The sequence below is a fragment of the Canis lupus genome, chromosome 19 (assembly GCF_011100685.1).
Source record: "Canis lupus familiaris isolate Mischka breed German Shepherd chromosome 19, alternate assembly UU_Cfam_GSD_1.0, whole genome shotgun sequence".
NCBI classification, from domain to species: domain Eukaryota; kingdom Metazoa; phylum Chordata; class Mammalia; order Carnivora; family Canidae; genus Canis; species Canis lupus.
This window is the reverse complement of record NC_049240.1, coordinates 23,592,275-23,612,148: the sequence shown is the minus strand read 5'-3', so window position 1 is coordinate 23,612,148 and position 19,874 is coordinate 23,592,275. Positions and strand designations below refer to the sequence as shown.

At 46.2% G+C, this 19,874-nt stretch overlaps 1 long non-coding RNA gene across 6 annotated transcripts in view; it reads left to right on the top strand.

Moving 5' to 3' along the window:
• Positions 1–19,874, top strand: part of LOC102151686 — a 51,732-nt gene that overhangs the window by 7,377 nt on the left and 24,481 nt on the right. For all 6 annotated transcript variants that reach the window (XR_005374014.1, XR_005374016.1, XR_005374015.1 and 3 more), the window contains one exon: positions 18,511–18,712. This is a non-coding gene — a long non-coding RNA (uncharacterized LOC102151686). The remainder of the gene's footprint in view (positions 1–18,510; positions 18,713–19,874) is intronic.

The following is a 19,874-nucleotide window of genomic DNA, read 5'->3' as shown; positions in this document are numbered from 1 at the left end:
AGGGGTAGGTGGACTCATTACTACAGGTGGGCATGGAAGTCCTGAGTCTCCACTGGGCCTTTACTGTTGGGAGTGGGGCCACAGTTTTTTCTCTCTGGTTGGAATAAGGCAATGTTCTGTTTTGCTAGGTTGCCTTTTCCTGGTCCTTTGGCTAGAGAGAGCAGGCTTTCACTAGAGCCTTGTTTGTCTGTGCCCATTGGTACTGCCAGGTGGCCCCTTCTTCAGGCATGCAGTCTGGGATATATGTGGCAAAAAAGAAAATTGTGGGAACTCTTGAGGAACACTGCCATGTTATTCCTCAAGTTCCCTAGCTGAGCAGACTTCTCTCTCCTTTCCAGAGTGTTCTTATGTTTGGCTTATAAGTAATATCCAGGGTGTTTAAGCTATGCTTTGTGGGCAAAATAGGGAGAAATGTGTTTACTCCATCTTGTCTGGAACTGGAATGCAAATGGGTTTTAAAACCATCACATGAGGGAACCTCCCTGTAGTTTTTATTGCCTTTTAGGGTTGGGTGTGAGAACTCACTTAGGGTGTTACTCTTCTGGCTGAAATTAGGACACCCCCCTTCATTGCCTGGCAGATGACATCCTGAAGCAGGCATGGCTTGTATATTCCCCCAGAATACTCACTGCAGTGGGAAGAGGGCTGCTCTGTTGTGGGCCTCTCTTTCACACCTGGCTCAGAACCCTTGACTCCACAGGGTTTTCTGTTTTTGACAGCCCAAGGATAAGATACTCTCTCCCCTATGCTGCCTGCCCCTTATACAAGTATCATGTGTCTCCCTAACTGCTTACCCATCCAGGTGCCCATGACTGGGGAGATTTATTTCCTCTTATGATCCAAGCCCAGCCCAGGTCTGTTACTCAGGAGCCATGAACTGAGCTGGCTAGAGCTGGACAGGCTGGGAGCGGAGGCTCTGACTAGTTGTGTGTGTGTATGGGGAAGGGTTGCTGGGAACAGAGACTTGGAGGCTCACAGTTGGGAAGGGCATGTGTGAGGTCATTTGGCTTCCTGCAAGTGACCTGTGGAATTCCCCCAAACCTCAAATGACAGAGATTTGGATAGACTTTTATCATGGTTAAGACAGTTAAAGCTTCTATGTGGTATATGTATACAATGGAATATTACTCAGCCATTAGAAATGACAAATACCCACTATTTGCTTCAACGTGGAGCGACCTGGAGGGTATTATGCTGAGTGAAACAAGTCAATCGGAAAAGGACAAACATTATATGGTCTCATTCATTTGGGGAATACAAAAATTAATGAAAGGGAATAAAGGGAAAGGAGAGAAAATGAGGGAAAATATCAGTGAGGGTGACAAAACGTGAGAGACACCTAACTCTGGGAAATGAACAAGGGGTGGTGGAAAGGGAAGTGGGCGGGGGGTTGGGGTGACTGGGTGATGGGCACTGAGGGGGGCACTTGGAGGGATGAGCACTGGGTGTTATGCTATATGTTGGCAAATTGAACTTCAATTAAAAAAGAAAAGACAGTTAAAGCTTCTATCTTTCACTAAGTCTCAAATTCAGGGAATGTTAAATAAAAAAGAACAGTATTTAGGATTAAAGTAAATAAATGAAAGATTAGCTTCTGTTTGAACTACCTAGGTGATTTGAATATTCAGCTTTTCTCATTGGAATGTCAGAGGATTTTCAGGAAATACAATCAAGATTATCCAAAGTTGCTGAAGACCTTAAAATAAGTTTGTTAAATAATTATATGCATCTGTCAAGGGTTAGAGTGGCATAAGTGAGGGGAGGAGATACTTCTTTGGGATGCTTCTTTTCACCAGACAGTGGTTTCACCAGACAGGGCTAGGGGACGGAGGTCTGGGTCTAAAGTCTTCCTTTTCCTCTGAGTCCTTCTGTTGTGTGATGTTGGGTGATTTCTTGCTCTCTCTGAGCTTTGGCCTCATCATTGGCCAGCTGAGGCAGTTGGACATGGTCCTTATACTTAGTGTTTTGAGATCCTTAAAGTTGACTCTCTTAAAATTCTTCAGTGGAAGAATTCCCCATGAACATTTGAATCAAGTCCAGACGGTAAGGGGCCTCCTGGTAGCTCAGAAATACACCCATGCACATATAGTCAACTAGTCTTTGACAAGGGTATGAAGAACACACAGTGGAGAGAGGACAGTCTCTTTAATAAATGGTGCTGGGAAAACTAGATATTCAAATGCAAAAGAATAAAACTGGACCATAGCTTAACAGTACTCCCCAAAGTGAACTTGAAATGGATTAAAGATTTAAGTGTAACACTTGAAACCATAAAGCTCCTACAAGAAAACATACAGAAAAATCTCATTGACATTGGTTTTAGTAATAATTTTTTTTTAAAACAAGACATCAGAAGCAAAAATAAACAAAAGGGACTGCATCAAACTAAAAGGTTTCTTCATAATGAAAGAATCCACCAACAAATGAAAAGACAGCCTATGGAATGGGAGAAAATATTTGCAAACCATATATCAGATAATATGTAAAGTACATATGGAACTCAAACAACTCAATAGCAAAACAAAAACAAAGACAAAAATAAACAGTCTGATTAAAAAATAAGCGAATGACTGAAATAGACATTTTTCCAAAGAAGACATACAAATGACATAGCAGCACTATTCGCGGTAGCCAAAGTGTAGAAACAACCCAAGGTCTATCAAAAACAAATGAGTGAATAAACCAAATGTGATATATTATACAATGGAATATTATTCAGCCATGACAAGAAATAAAGTATTTATACATGCTATACCATGCATGTACCTTGAAAAAACTATGCTGAGTGAAAAAAGCCAGACACAAAGTCCTTTTACATGAAATACCCAGGACAGATAAATCCATGAACACAGGAAGTAGATTAGTGGTAGCCAAAGGGTAGGGCGTGGGGAATGGAGAGACTGGAAATGGGCATAATGTTTCCTTTAGGGTACGCTAATTGTTCTGGACCTACAGACGGTGGTGATACAACATTGTACAAGTAACCGAATACTGCTGAATTATAAATGGTTTATATGATGACTTTTGAGTTATGTTAACTTTACTGTGATAAAAAAAAAAAAAATCCTGACTTCTGGGCCCCACTGGAAACTTCTGAATTTTAAATCTCTGGAAGCAGGGTCTAAGCACCATGATTCAAAGCTCTCCAGGTGATTTCCATGTGCAACCAGAGTTGAGATTTCTGGGTGTCTAGATCTAGTTACAGGAGGTAGATTCATCAGGGTTAATAAGATTTTGTACAGTTCAGGGCCCCTTAATACTTAGAGCAACTGAAAGATCAGTATTTATAACATATAGAACCCATGTAAATACAAACAATCCAAAATGTGTCCAAATATGAAAATCATATCTGAATTGGGCAATCACAGGAGAGAAGATCTTTAAAAAGCAAAAGAAACAAATGGAAAGAGGTTCAACCACATTAGTAGCCAGGGAAATAAAAATCAAAGTAACATGGCTAGCTAGATTTCATTCATCAGATTGATAATAATGAAAACAAAACAAAGCAAAACACACAGTACTTGCAAAGATGCTTTGGAATGGGCACTTCTGCAGATTGTTAGCAAAAATGTGACTTCTTATTGTATTTTTGGAAAGTTAATAAGATGGTTGAAATCCCATATCTGGGACTTTACCATAATAGAACAATGGTTACTGAAGAATTGATTGTAGATAACAAAATATAAACCAGAAATAACTTGCAGCCCTTCAAAAATGGAATTGTTGAATAATCAGAATATACTCACATCATAGGATATTATGCAGCTATTAAAAATAGGGAGTTAGACATCTATCTATTCACTTGAAATTCCAACAATGTAAACGCTGCCAAGTTAAAAAAAAAAAAAAAAAGCCAGTTTTAGAGAAAACAGGGCCTCCTGTGTATGGCCTCTTTTTCTGTCTTTGTTTCCTCCATCTCCCCCATTCTGCTGTGGCCTTCACTTCCTGCAATGGGCCAGGCTCAGCCACACCTCTGGGCCTTGCCCATGCTGTTCTAGTTGCCTAGAATGCACTTCTCAGCCGCAACCTTGTAAAACCTACTTACAGCTCACGTTAAGGAGGTATCTCCTCTTCCAGGAAGTCCTCTCTGACCTCTCCTCCCTCCAATGTGTGTTCCAGTCCCCCAGGCTTCTCTCTGACCTGTCCTTACTATGGTTTCTGCTACTCATCCTTTGTCTCTGGCCTGGGGCCTCCTTGTGGGGGAGGGACTGTGTCTTGGTCACTCTTGAACTCTGCATGCCCAGCACCAGGTCTGGGGAGGGCGGAAGTGGAGGAGCAGTGGTGTTGAAATGGAATTGAAGGGGATGTGGGCCACTGCCTGTAGGGATGGGCTGACCATTGCGAATCAGACTATGTGAGCAGAAGTGGTCAGAAACTTTCTTGGCTGCTTCTTCAGACCTGATTTTGGGAAACATTGACCCATTTAAAAGGAATGGACTTAACAGTATGTTCTCTGTTATTGAAATAGTTGAATGAACCATTATGCATTTTCTAGCTCTTTAAAGGTGATTGGACATAGGGTGATCAACTGGTCCTGGGTTGCCTGGGGTTTTCCTGGCTTTGGTGCTAGAAGTCTCATGTCCTAGGTAAAACCTGACAGTTGGTTGTCCGACTGTGTGGGTTACCTGCTGAGGTCTCTTACTGTCCTTTCCCAGGGTCCAGCTTGCTGTGTGAAGAGTGGGGTCAGCAGGAGTTGTTTTCTAGGGGAGAATGGTACTTGGTACATCGTGGCCAGGTCTGGCCAGTATCCTGCCACTTGCAGCATATGCAGTTGACCCTTGAACCACATGGGTGCACACTGCATGGTCCACTTATTTCAGATTTTTTCAAAAGATACAATATAGTTATGTAAGTGTATTTTTCTTATGATTTTCTTAATAATATTTTCTTTTCTCTAACTTACTTTATTATAAGAATACAGGATATAATACATGTAACATACAGAATATATGGTAATTGTTTATGTTATCAGTAAGGCTTCTAGTCAAAAGTAGGCCGCTTAGTAGTTAAGTTTTTGGCAAGTCAAAGTTATATGTGGGTTTGTGACTGTGAATTCCTGGTGTTGTTCAAGGGTCAGCTGTAATCTCCATTTAACTCCAGGAACCTAGGTTTTCTAATACTCAAAATGAGCATAAAAATCCTAAATCCAGTTGGTGGGAATTTTCAGCTTGATATAAATAAAGTCACTGGAGTGAGGTGATCATAGCATAGCCACTATACACTATATACCTCTAGTGTATAGTGGGCGCTATGCACTGTGGTTTTAACTCTCAACATCTTAGAGATGGGGGCTCATCTAACTCCCATCTGACAGACTAGGAGATTGGGGCTCAGGAAGGCTGAGCAATCTGCACAAGGTTACACACATGCAGATGGCAGGGCTAAGCAATTGTTCAAATGCCCTGGGGCTCGTGTCTGTTTCTGACTGCAGGCTTCAGGTGCTGGCCAGGTAGACACGAACGGTAGCTTTCTCTTGGACCAGGCCTCCCCACCAATGTTGTTGGGCAATCCTGCTAGGGAGCCTCTGGCCTAAGGCTGTGGGAACAGCTAATGAAACAAGCAGTCCCCCTAGGTGACCATGGTACATCACCCAGGGCTTCATCAGAAATGGGGAAGGGATCCAGTAAGGCAATCAAGGCAGTGATTCTTTCATTCTGGCAATCATTCCTGCATGCGTTAATTCACACAGGTATTCACTCACTGCCTCTGCCACCTGAAGGGAGGGAGACTCCCCCCACCCCAACAGCAAATACACTGGTGCTTCTAAAGAGAGGTGCACCCAGGATTGTCTGCCTGGGGTAGTCAGTGAAGGCTTCCTGTAGGAGGATGCATTTGAATTATGCCTGGAGAGAGTGGCTGCCACTGGATGGGCAAGCTGCTAACAGCATTCCAATAGAAAGGCCAAAGCCATTGTGCAAGTGCGGGAGGTTGGGGCAGTTTGACATTACTGGGATTGAGGAAGTGTGGTGGGGGTGTGGTGGGGAGGAGGTCATATCAGCTCTGGGGGCCAGGGAAGGGATTGCAGTCATCCTGAGGCCAGGAGCAGTCACTGGAGAGTTCTGAGGAGTGGCAGCCAGCTTTGTGGGCCAGGAAAGCACAGCTGGGATTACTGAGGGACTGAAGCATCCCAAAGAGGGAGGTGAAGGCCAGAGCAGAGCAGGGCAGGGGCCCAGTCTCTCCCGCCCCTGCTCCCTGCACCAGGTTCTTGCTGACCCCAGAGGGAGGGGAGGGAGGTGTCTGGCCTGAGACCCAGGGCCCAGAGTTGGGGATGGGTGGAGGGGGAGATGAGAAGAGAGGTGGAAGCAGCTTTCCTGGTAAGGGGAGTGATGAACACTTGGTTTGAATTTGGAAAGACTTTTCCCCCCCACCTTCTGCAGAAGGAGCAAGTGCCTTTCAGACGCCCTGACTGCTCCTCATCCCACTGATTTGCACAATATACAATTTCTTTGCATAACAGACAGAATAATCTCATTTTCTCACTGGCTACACAGCTTAGCTTTCAATCAATTATTCCAAATACATTAAAAAAAAGTCTCCATGTCACTTCTCTGCCTGCTCAGTGCTCAGTTTTCCCTGTCAAGGAATTTGCAAATCAATTGCTTTAACAATACTTTCCACAAATTACCTTCGAAGGCCTGTGATGTCACCCACAGTTAATGTGCTCCTGATAAATAATGCATCAGGAAGTGGTGAGGCTTTTTCTTTCTCCGGCCTCCCTGAGATACAATAAAGGAACTGTCGTGTTTTGTGTTGAGCAGCCTGGCTTCAGCCTTGGGGCCCCAGCGTGTGGTTGGGTGCTGGGTGGCAGTAGTGGGTGGAGAGGGGACCAGCTGGGGGCATAGGGTGGCTCTGTACCCACTGTTGTGGCCTGGCCAGCGCAAGACCCTGCACCTCTTTGCACCTCAGCTTCTGTGCTTGGACTTGGGAACAGGCGGTCCCACATCCTTACAGCCTTGTCTGGAGTCCAGATCACTCCACCCAACCGCTTGCCTGTGGGAGGTGTGGGAATGGCAGCTGTTCTCACTGTGGGGCTTGGGTCTGGTGCAGAGGCTGTGATTTTGGCTCCTGGTTCCTGAGAACTGTGGAGAGTGGCTGGAAAGCAGAGGGCATTCTCTTGAGCTGGCTAAGATCCCAGCCCAAGGAACCCCAGTGGTCTGCATTCTTAAATTCACCATCCCATGTACGGGGCTACTCCGGAGAGGCTTCTGTGCTCTGAGCGGGGCTGCAGACCCTGAATGCAGGCCTTAGGAGTGCTTAGAGGAGCTATGGCCTTGGGGGAGAGCTGTGTGTTCTGGGGGCTTAGGCAGCACCGGAGCTGGTCTTGGCTGGGGGTTGGGATGACAGGAGGGTCTGGGCCTTTGGCTGGGGTCTGTGCAGTTCCTTCATTATATGCTGTGTGCAGTGTATGCTTGTGTGCACATGTGTGTGCAATCACTCTATGAGTGACATGAGGTGGGTGCTCTGTACTGAGGCTTTTGCAAGGGGCAACAGGACATCCCCTGGGGGCTGCAGAATTTGCTTATAGGAATAAAGTTCATTTTTTCCTCTGTATGAGTCTTACTACTGCTGGTGTCTTCATGACTCTTAAGTGTGTTTGATATTGCAAACTAAAAATCATAGTTTCAGCACGGGTAAATAACGAACCACGAGCCAAAAATTTGGAAGTGGGCTGAGCTCCCATGTACATAGAACAAGGACCTGGTTCCAGTACTACTTGTCAGACCCATGTGTGAAACTTGGGCTCCTGTTGCCTCTGCATTTAACCAGAGCCCTGTGTGGAACGCACACTGTGTCTCTTAATTAACCGATTGCACTGTGTCTAATTCACATCACAGGGTACACACTACAGGAAGAAAGACTGTCTGTTTGCAGGGCTGCCAAGATGAGAGGGAAGAAGGGCCTGACCCTGCCTAGGGAAGTTAGAGAGGATTCCAGACGGAGAGGACTCAGGGTGGAGTGTGAAGGGCACGTGGGGTGCGGGGAGTTCCTGAGGTATCTGGCTTTTGGAGAAGTGTTATCTGGAGCGTCCTGGATGTAGCCATGGGAGATGGAGAAGGTTCTCTGGTAAAGTTTGAGGAGTCTGTGTTCGCTCCTGCAGAGTGGCTTTCTGACTGTGTGTCTTGAGATGTTAACTCCAAATGGCGTGCTTGGGTGGGCAGTCAACAGGGCCTTGGTGGTTTGGTGGCCTGTGAAGTGCTGCCCACTGCACTGCACACCCTGGAGGTGGTGGTGTTAATGCAACGAACAAACCTTTGAACATTTTAAGAAGAAAAGAAGAGAGTTTTATTTGAGCCCAAGTTAGGACAGCTTCATAGGATACACAATCCTCACAAAGAAAAGATGCTCAGAAGAAGCAACATTTGGAGCAGGGTTGTGTACATTTTTTACATAAAGAGTTACAAATCATCAAGACAAGGGACATTCCAGAAAGCTACAGAGGTTATCTTCTGTTTTAGTATGCGCAAGGCTATAGGACTTTAATCTTATGGGAACCCGGTCTCCCATCCAAGTACTAACACTTGCCATCAGGGAAATACAAATCAAAACCACAATGAGATACCACCTCACACCAGTGAGAATGGGGAACATTAACAAGGCAGGAAACCACAAACGTTGGAGAGGATGTGGAGAAAGGGGAACCCTCCTGCACTGTTGGTGGGAATGTGAACTGGTGCAGCCACTCTGGAAAACTGTGTGGAGGTTCCTCAAAGAGTTAAAAATAGACCTGCCCTATGACCCAGCAATTGCACTGTTGGGGATTTACCCCAAAGATACAGATGCAGTGAAACGCCGGGACACCTGCACCCGATGTTTCTAGCAGCAATGTCCACAGCAGCCAAACTGTGGAAGGAGCCTCGGTGTCCATCGAAAGATGAATGGATAAAGAAGATGTGGTTTATGTATACAATGGAATATTCCTCAGCCATAAGAAATGACAAATACCCACCATTTGCTTTGATGTGGATGGAACTGGAGGGTATTATGCTGAGTGAAGTAAGTCCATCGGAGAAGGACAAACATTATATGGTCTCATTCATTTGGCGAATATAAATAATAGCGAAAGGGAATAAAGGGAAAGGAGAGAAAATGAGGGAAAATATCAGTGAGGGTGACAGAACATGAGAGACACTTAAATCTGGGAAATGAACAAGGGGTGGTGGCAAGGGACGTGGGCAGGGGGATGGGGTGACTGGGTGATGGGCACTGAGGGGGGCACTTGATGGGATGAGCACTGGGTGTTATGCTATATGTTGGCAAATTGAACTCCAATAAAAAAATATATACCAAAAAAAAAAAAAAAAGAATCTTATGGGAACCTGGGAAGTTTCTTTCTTTTCCTTATCTCGTGTTCAGAATGCTTCTATGTGATTGGTTGGTTGGTTATTTGTTTAATGAAGCAGACATACAATGTGTGCTCAGAGCAGAAAATAGAAGACATGCTCTGAGTTGGGCCCAGTCATTTTGACCTTGGTAAATGTTAAAGTATAGCTTCCCTGGGAGCCCAGGGACAAGGCCCCAAAACATTAAAGGTTGAAAATTTCCTTTACCAGTGGCACATGGGGACAGTCAAGAGGCTCTGGGAGGTCCTGAAAAATGTCCCTCAGACACAGGGCTGCCAAGCCACTTTTATTTTGTAATTTGTATTAATGTATTAATGAAATGGGTTTTGGGGAACATACTCTGGGAAATATCATGCAGGCAGAGAGGAGCCATTGAACCGTTCCTTGTTTCTTGGTTGCTCCTCTGGCTGGTTTCTGGCCCCGTGAAGGATCAGATGCCTGATGTTGGTGAGCTGGGCCGACTCAGGGCAACCCCGTGGCCCTGGGCTCCTACAGTGAGATCCTCTGAGGACCAGCAGTGCTTGGGGTCAGGTGCACGTGAGGTCATTGTGGCCACAATGTCTTGCTTGAGGCCTTCTCATGGAGGCTCCTGATCTGTAATTTCTGAACCAGAAAACAAAGTGGGGAATAGGGGAAAAATAAAACTTGAAATGTATCAAGTCAAGATTTTTTTAAGCCCCATGAAACCTGAACCTACCCTGGAGGATTTGGGGCCACTTGGGGCCCCTGGGGAGGAGTTAAGTCCAGTGGGCTGTCTGCCCTGTGTGCCCTCCTCTTTCGAAGCTCCCTAAGCTCTCTTTGAGGGTGACCAGTCAAGGGTGGCCAGACTTGCTGGGGCAATATGAGCTCAAAGCAAAACCCAAGGAAGCAATGATGAATCTCAGATGGCTAACAAGCAGAAGAAAAGCTGCTCACCTGGCCAGGACTAAGATAGACAGGAAGGTCCTGCTTCCTGCCCGATCATACTGGAGGATAGGTCAGATAATGGCAGGTGTTTGCTAAGATGTGGGGAAGTGGGTCTCCTGTGTTCTGCTGGTGCAAGAGCAATCTTAGACTGTGTATGGCGTGGGACCAATGGTCCCACACCCAGATCATTTCTGAGAGACCTGCTTACAGTGGGGGGAGTAGGTGAGTGAACTGCAGCAGTGCCATGGGCACCATCCAGCAGTGGGTGCCATGGCTGGGCATAGGTAAGCCCCTCAAGTGGTCTGAGAATGGGAGCTAAGCACGAAAGTCAAGGGCAGGAATGAAATTTGCAGTATAATTTCATTTGTGTAAATTACAATGCAAACACTCAAAAGATGGATTCAAGGAAGCCTCCATCTTCCAGAAAATCTATTCACATAAGGCAGTAGATGCCTTTAGCAGGAAGGAGGATGGAGGGTGGTGTTGAGGACAAAGGAAAATACAGGTAAACACCAAAGTGTTATCTTAGCCTGGGTTCCCTAGGAAGCAGAGCCTTGCAGCAAGGATTAAATACTAATGCTTTATCAGGGTGAATGAATGGGAAAGCCAAAGGTGAGCCTGGGCAGAGGTCCCGCCATGTGGGGTGACATTGCTGGCCTTTGGCAGGACCTCATCTGTGGGTCTGGATGTGACAGGAGGAGCCAGGAACTCTGGGAGCATGACCTATTGGCTGCAAGCATTGGAACTGCAGTGTGGTTGGGTGCGCTGGTGGCTAAGGGGACAGGAGGTTGAAGGATAGGAGAACAAGAGGTAAGAGACTGAGAAGATGCTCAGGAGGAGGCAGTCACCTGATGACAGAGCAGTGCCATAGGCTTGTGGGCTGAGTAGGAGCAGCCTGAATCTCCTTGTCAGAATACATACATGTGTTACTTAGATTTAAGTAGACCTGGGTCTGAATGCTTGAGCAAATTACGTGCCTGGCTAACCTGGGTTTCCATGTTGACAGAGTGGATATAGTGAAACCGTTACTTCATGAGAGTTTTGTGAATATAAAGTGCCCAGCATACTTGGCATTCAGCAAACATACACTGTGTTACTACCTGGGATAAGCAGGTCTGCTGGGTGGCACTCAGCTGCTCAGTCACCTGTCTGAAGCAGGACTGTCACATTTCCCATCTGGCAGGATCTCTTTCACATTGTAACAGTCTGGGATCTGCAGCAAGGGTGCCCTTCCTCCAGGGAGAAAACCCACCAGAGCAGTCTCCCCTTCATAATCAAGCACATGATTTATTTCTCTCCTAGGTTTCTGTGTTTTGACACCTGGTTACATCCAGCTTCACACTCAGAGTTCTCTGTGTACTGAGCACTAATTATTTCATGCATCCTGAAATAGAGACAACTAAATGCCACTTACTGCATTAATTGGGATTCGTTTTACTCCTGGGACTCTTGTTCTGTACAAAGATTTTAGGCTGTGTTTATTCATTAATTCAGCCATCTAGTCATTAGAGTCATTAGGCAATTTTTGAGAGTTTATTACACACCGGGCATGTTGTGGGCACTTTGTTCTAGAAGTAAGACCCTGGCTCCTGGTCTTTGGCACTACCTCATCTGTGGGTGTCACCAGGGCCTGAGGGCATGGAGAGCAGATAGGTGGCACCCACTGGGATGACCCCTTGGGAGGGCCTGAGGGAGCAGACGAAGTGCTAAGGGCCTTGGGAGGCCACTGCTCCTCGAGAGCCAGCTGGCCTGAGTTATAAAGCATGGGTGGGATTTCTCAAGGTGGCAAAGTGGGGGCTTGCTTGGTGGTGTGGGCTGATGAGGTGCTTGGATTTGAAGCGAAGCGTCTCTAGGGTGAAAGAGATAGCAGGAGGTGAAATTGGGGCCAGATGAGGTAGGCTCTGAATGCCAGCCCCTGGTATCGTTCTGTTGGATATCAAGCAGCAGTGGGCAGGCTGGGAGGTGGAATGGGGTATAGGGTGGCAAACCTGGGGGTGGGGAGACTGATGGGAGGCAGTGATCACAGATTGTACCAGGTCTAAGGAGCGCCTGGCTATGTACATGTATTAGATGTCCCTGAATGATCACTGCAGGGATACCCCGGCACTTGGCACCTTGAAGGGCCATTCTCACTGAGGGCAGTTTGTTCATTGTGGGAATCTGGCTTTGCTGCTGTTGTAGTGTTCAGAAGGATGACATTTGCTTATGTAAATCTAGCTTTTTGGCTTGCAAAATCTGATCTCCTTTTATTTTAAAGAATATGCTTATTTTATAAAACAGGACAGATTTTATGTGTTAATGCAGTATATTCAAAATATAGCATAAGGTTTCTTTTTTTTTTTAAAGATTTTATTTATTTATTTATGAGAGACACAGAAAGAGAGAGAGAGAGAGGCAGAGACACAGGCAGAGGGAGAAGCAGGCTCCATGCAGGAAGCCTGACGTGGGACTTGATCCCGGGTATCCAGGATTAGACCCCAGGTTAAAGGTGGCACTAAACCGCTGAGCCCCCCAGACTGCCCTAGCATAAAGTTTCTAAACAGAAACTACATGAATTGCTACTGTGGGCTGGGGGTTTTGATGGAAGTGTTGTGATCCTCTGCAAAGATGTGTCCATTTTGGCTTGTCCTCCAAACAAGTGATCCCTCCTGCCCAAGAGATGAAGCCAGGCAGGAGCTTTGGTGCAGAAGCTGAGAAAGACAGAGTGAGAGACCCTATATGGAGAACGAAGACTACATGTCCAGTGTGGATGAACAAGTGTGCTGGAACTGGCTTGCAGGTGGCCTATGCAGGGGTCTCCCTGGACAGCCCTGCACATCTGCTCTGGTTTTCCAATCTAGAGAGAAGGTTTGGTGCCAATAGCCCACCCTTCGTTTTTACAGAACATTCGTAACTGCATATTGGATATGTAAGATTCATGCAATTCTGGTACTTTTTTGTTACCTATGGATGTTAGATACTGGGGGGCCTTGGAAGGATCTAAGCAATAGTAGTGCCGAGGAGACTGAGGCAGCAGATTCACTGGGGATTTCCTAGTGCTCCCAACTACATATTGTGTATCATAAAGTAAGGCAGTGGGTGAGATGAGCACATGGGTCCTCAGGACAAGAAATTTTGGGTCATCCCTCTCAACAAGGGCCCTACTGCTGGTAGTGGTTGTGTTGGTGACAGGAGGGGATGGGCAGTGAGCATCTGAACTCCTCAGTGCTGAGCACAGGCACCATGTCTCCTCCCACAATGCTGATGGGCAGCAGGAAATCAAGAGTATGTTCTGAGATTCTGCATGTCAGACTCTTGTCTAGCCCTGGCCCAGTATTGGCTCCTGGACTTCAGAGAAGCCATCGCTCCTGATGGGGTAGGGGTGGTCAGAGGCTGCAGCATGCCAGGGATTTCCAGAGCATGGTAAAGGAAGCCAACCCTTAGATAAACCAAATGATAAGAATTGGTGTCTTGAAGTAAACATTGGGCATTGAGCATTGAGTGAGCTTGAGAATTATTTGCAAATTGTTACAAGGGCTTGCTGAGATCACACACCTCAGCACAGGCCAAGAACTGCAAGGGACTGGAGAGAATCCAGAGAATTCGGTATGAAAGGAATGCAGACTGGCCACATGGTTCTAGATGCTGGTTTTAGAATCTTTGCCTACCCTTCATTGTTGCTGCCATTGATGTAGGTCAACTGTTCACAGATCTCCTCAGGTAGTACGTCTCCAAGCAATGCTGATTAATGATTAATGCAGTTCCCTTGGTAAACTGCACTAGTCCTAAATTAAAAAGCCCTCTAGATGGATAGCTGTTTACCCATAGTCAAGATTATGGCTTGGGGCGCTACTTGCATGGGGCATTACTCTGTCATGCATGGAAACCACATACTCTCTCAAAGCATGGAGATCTGTTTGTGAGAAAGTCTTGTAGTTAGAAAGGGCACTGTGTGGCCAGCCAAGCATTGCTTTTGTGCTCAGTCATTCAGGAGCTAAGGCCTCTTGGGTAGGTCAGTGCCCCTCTCTGTGTGGCTATTCACTCACCCATGAAATGGAAGCTTAAAAGTGGACCCCAGTGGACTCAGTGAGCTGTATGGTCCTTGCAATGTGCCTACTGGGTGGTGGGGATCATGTCCTGGTTTGGGTCTAGCTCAGGTGTTTGGGACGCATTTTTTTTTTTTAAAGATTTTATTTACTTATTTTAGATAGAGAAAGAGAGAGAGAGAGAGAGAGAGAGAGAGAGAGAGAGAGAGAGAGAATGCATGGGGGAAGGGCAGAGGGAGAAAGAGAGAGAATCTCAAGCACCAATGTAGGGCTTGATCTCACAATCCCAAGACCATGACCCGGCCCCAAATCAAAGAGTTAGATGCTTACTGACTGAGTTACCCAGGTGCCCCAGGGGCTTAGGAAACTCTTAGCATATCCAAATCACCTGCTGGCTCTCTCTGGTTGGGGCTTGTGTGGGAGAGAGCATCCACGTCTATTTTCGTGGAGGGACTCAGGTCTTTGGCTGACAATAGAGGACTGTGGGCAGTTCTGTGTACTCTGGGATGTATGTCTTGTGGCCTTGTCGTCTATTAGAAGTAGAACAACTGGCTTGGCTCAGGCATTTAGACTCCAAACCTAGTGCTCTTTTTGTAGAATTCCAGGGCCTACCCCCAGGGAGAAGTGAGGTCCCTGTGTAAATCAGTGAAGAAGACAAGCCTTAGAGCAGCGTCTAAGTGAGGCATGCCTTGCAGGGTCAGTGCTGAGAGCTCTTGGGTTCTGGTTCATCATTTAATTCACAACTGACATTTGGGAAATGGCTGGTGGGCCTGTGTTTGCTACAATTCCAGTATGATTGAGTGTCATTTTCTATGCCTCCTGGCACAAGGTCTGGTGCACAGGTGGTGCGGATAGAACTCCCCTGGAAGGGTGCTGTAATGGCCAGTGTAGATGGTGGCAGATTATGCATCTTAAAATGTGATTGCAAAATCAATAAGCCAATTACAGTGGTTAAATCTTCACTTTTTCAGAGCTGCTTGTGGAGCTGAGCTGCTTGCTGTTGCATTAGGTGGCTGTGCAGCCCAGACTGCAGGGCTGGAGGGGTGGGGAAGGCTGCATGGGAGCCTTCTTGCTCTCCTTGGAGCCCTGCCCTCACTCTCTGGTCTCCTCAGTAGAAAAAGCAGTTGCTTAAAAATTGTTTTACATTTAGGCATTGGAGATGGGGGTGGAAGGTAAGGAATATTTTTTGAGCTCCTATGGTAACTTCACATATCACCATTGCATCTTAACAACCCTTTGAATCAAACGTTGACATCATCATTTCACACAGAAGGCCTATCTGTTTTCCTTGCTACAGAGCAAACCTGCTCCATTAAAAGAAAGTCCCACTATCCTTTTAGCCCACAGTTCTACTGGGTAGTTCCTTCAGGCTGGGCTGGGCCAGACTGATGCTGGTGGGTTGACTGGGGGCCTGTTGGTCCTGAGTGGCCTCATTTCCAAGTCTGGAGGTCAGCTGGTGATTGGCTGAGGTGTGGGGGGATAGTACCTCTCACCATGGCAGGGGAGCCTGAGTGTGTTCCCATGTCAGTAGAGGGTTCTGACAGCAGCAATGATGGAAGCTGAAAGGTCTTTTTAGATCTAGACTCAGGGTGGACACAATGTCACTTCTGTCACTGGCTGTTGGTCAAAGCAAACGACTGGGCAGCTCAGAATGACAGGAGGGGCTGCCAAGGATGGTGGCCATTTTGGTGACCCACCACAGGGAGAAACTGAGGCTTGGAGACTTGAAACCTCCTTCCCAAGCCATGCAGTGGAATGGGAACCCAGGCTATGCTTTCCTGATACTGCATGTGGTGTGCAGCCTGGGCAGGAAAGTGTCACTCTTGAAAATAGAGCAATGCTCAACTCAGATAAATGAGTCTGTACTGTGGAATTTGAGGCAGCAGTAGCTGATGGTGGGTGGGAGTTTGCTGATAGAGGGTGAGTATTTAAATTGCTGAGTATGGAGAGCATCCAGTGTTGTATGGGCTGTTGAGTCCTCCTTGGTGGTGACCCTTGTGGATCCCTGAGTAGAGGGCTTCTGTATGTTCTCTGTACCCCACCACCCCTCTCTATCCCCTGCCGCCAAGCCTCATTTGTGGTGTGAGAAGCATGTGTGTGAGTGTGTACCTTCTGTCAGAAGGAATGCTTCATCTTTTTGGGAGTAATGAAGTTTAAAAAGACAAATTCATATCAAATACATTTTTGTTTGCAATGTTCACAGCTGGTATTTACTTTCATATTTTGAAATAATATGCTGATCCTGCTATTTCTTGATTAATCGATTTTAAACATTGTCTATTAATTGCAACGGAAGATGGTGATTTAGTTTTGCACACACGTCTTGCGTTGGCCCTTCCTCCATCTTCTGATGTACTTTTTATCACAACTTTTGGTTAAATCAATAGTCAGTGTTTCTGTTCCTATGATAATACATTTTGCTTACTGCCAAATGAAGTAGAGTATGGATGTATTACATGCATGTTTCCTCTTTATTTGGTTTTCTATGTACGTATATTTATTTCTCCTAAATATTTTTTACCAGATCATTTCTATATGAACCAATATTATATCAAAAGAGTCAAACTGACATTATATCAATTTCTTTTTTCCCCAGACCCTCCCATGTGGGGTTTCTGGTTCTTGGTTGTTCTCAAGATTCCTGAGCAGCCTGTCATCCCAGGGCTTCCCTTTGCAGCACACTCTTGATGGACTGCTAGGGCTCATGGCTCCCTTTCCTGCTTCATACCATCATTTTGCTGAAGCATGCTCCCTAGTGGCTCCCTAAGTTATGAGAAGTAAATTTTTAGGGTCTCTGTATGTCTGAAAATATTTGACCCAAGCATGATTTGAATGAAGATGATTCATTAAGAAGATACTCCCAGGTGAAAGTGAGAAGGGGTGGGGAAAGCAGGGCAGAGAGGAGGAAGCCAGGCCAATTGCGATTTCATGGGGAGTGCCCGACTCAGCCCTACCAGGGAACCCTGGGATGGATACTATCCTGCAGAATTTGTCCTGCGGAAGGCAGGGGCCTGGTGTAGGGGAACTTTAGCTCCTGGCACTCTATTTGGGCCCAAGGGTCATCACCTGGAGCCCACTGGAGCCTACCCAGCACACAGCAGCTGGTGGCATAGGCTGGAAGAGGCCAGCGGGGGAACAGGAACGTCACCAGGGCAGCTTGACAGCTGTGTTGTCAGAATTCAACATTCAATGCAGGAAACGGAAATCATTATAGGTGTTCACACCATTTTTAGAAAGGCTAAAGAAACGATTTCTAGGTGGCCCCTCATGGGAGGATTTTCAGAACAATACAAAACTGCCCACCAGCGAGCTATACCCACCAACCCCACCCCCCAGCCCTGTTCCGCCCCGAGGTAGTCTTTGGTCCCCTGTAAGCCGGAGCATAGACCTCAATTCTTCCATGCAGGCCGAGTCCTACAGAAAGAAGCCATCTCTACCACTGCCATAGCTTGGTGTCATATGAAGAAAACAGCAAGAAGGAATCTGGGGACCTGTTAAAGGAAAGTGACCCCTTCTTAACCAGGATTGACTGCTAGAAGTTTCATGAAAACTGCCTCCCCCTAACACAGAACCCAATTTATATCCAGGAGAGTGGCTGTGAGCAAGTCCGGGAAATAGTTTTATCTATCTAATCTTTACAAATAGGAGGAGGGTAAACTGGAGGTTTAGAAAGCAGTACAAATATCATACAACTGGATATACAATTCTAGATTAAACAATTTTTCTGAGAATTTCGAAGGCATTGCTCCATCATGTTCTAATTTATGGTTTCACTGTTGAAAAGTCTAATGCCATTCTCATTCCTTTCTTTCTTTCTTTTTTATAATATTTTTTTAAATTTATTTATGACAGTCACACAGAGAGAGAGAGGCAGAGACACAGGCAGAGGGAGAAGCAGGCCCCATGCACCGGGAGCCCGACGTGGGACTCGATCCCGGGTCTCCAGGATCGCGCCCTGAGCCAAAGGCAGGCGCCGAACCGCTGCGCCACCCAGGGATCCCTCTCATTCCTTTCTAAGCGACTTTCTTTCTTTCTCCTTCCCTCTGGAAGCTTTGAGGATCTCTTCTTTCTGCCTGGCATTCTAAGATATTATAATGATGTAGTTGGTATGAGTTGTTTTTCTTGCATTTTGCTGGATGCTCAGTGGACCCCTTCAATCCGAGTCTTATGACCTGTGCTATGGACTAAAATTTGTGTCCCCCTCTTTCCAAATTTACATGTTGAAACCTACTCCCCAGTGGGACGGTGGGGCCTTTGGGAGGTGCTTTGATCACAAAAGGGAGTAAGATCCTTATAGAAGAGGCCCCAGAGAGCTCCGTCACCCCTCCACCATGTGGGGACACAGTGAGACAGAAGATGGATAGCAGTGAATCAGGAAGAGGGCCCTCATCAGACCCAGAATCTGCCTGTGCCGGGATCTTGGACTCAGCCTCCAGCACTGTAAGGATAAGTGTTTGCTGTTCATGATATTTTTCTTACAGCCTCCTGAACAGACTAACATGACCTGTAAAATATTTAGTATCATTTCTTGATAATTTCCCTCTGTAACTTTTTCATTCTTTCGGGATCATATATTAGTCAGGTTGAAGATTTTCTGAATTGACCTTTTCAGTTTCTTGTCTTTTCTCTTCTGCTTTCTATCTCTTTCTGCTCTAGTTTTTCTCTTCTTTTCCTACTTATTTCAGCCATTATTATTTGAATTCCAAGAGTTTTTCGTGCATCTGTTACTTTTCCCACAGAACTCTATTCTTGTTCTGTGCCTGCAAGATCTTTCTGATTTAATTTTTTCCTCCCCTTTTTTTTTCTATTTTGGTTTCATTTTTCCTCTGTTAGAAGATTGCCTCAAATGTTTGGTGATTGCTGGCTGCCAATTCATATTTAACAATGAAGCACTCAAAGAGAGTGAGGAGCCCTTGGGGCATGGGGGTACCAGTCAATCAGAGGCTTTGCTGTATGAGAGCAGGTGGCAATGCGACCTTATCATTGGGGATCCCCGACATTAGGACTTGGTGTCTGCACAATAATCCTTCTATGTCCTCTCTCTGGGTGCAAGCCAGGAGTGGGCTGTGTGGTGGTGGTTCTGCTGCTGAAGTTCAGACTTTCTCTCATCCTCTGTTTCCCTTCTGCATCTCACACCCACCCTCTGTTGTGTCTAGGTCCCCCAGGCTGGAGCCTTCTGGGTTAATTTCTCCCAAAACAAATCTTTGGTGTCCCGAGTCACGGGCTTTAAGAAGTGATGGAAAGCCCCAAGTTTCTGGGACCATTGGACATTCATCACCTTTCACCAGTCCTGGGATTTTTCCCCCCTAGGCCAATTGTGTCTATTGCCTGGCAGAATTATTGATGGTGGCCCTCCCAAGTTGTCCCATTTGGGATAATAAATGTTGTGGCCCCCACCCCATGCTTCCTTCGAGCCTTCAGGTGTGCCCTGGGTGTTCCTATCCTGGGCCCTGTGGGGGGTGTTTGGTGTCAGCCAACTACTTTCCCTGTGCACTGCCTCTGCGCTTCACCGAGGGCAGCTTCCTGGGTCCTCTTGGGCCAGTTACCCTCTCCAGCTTTTTTCTAGATTCTAAAATGTTCTGCAGTTTTGCAGGTGCTGCTG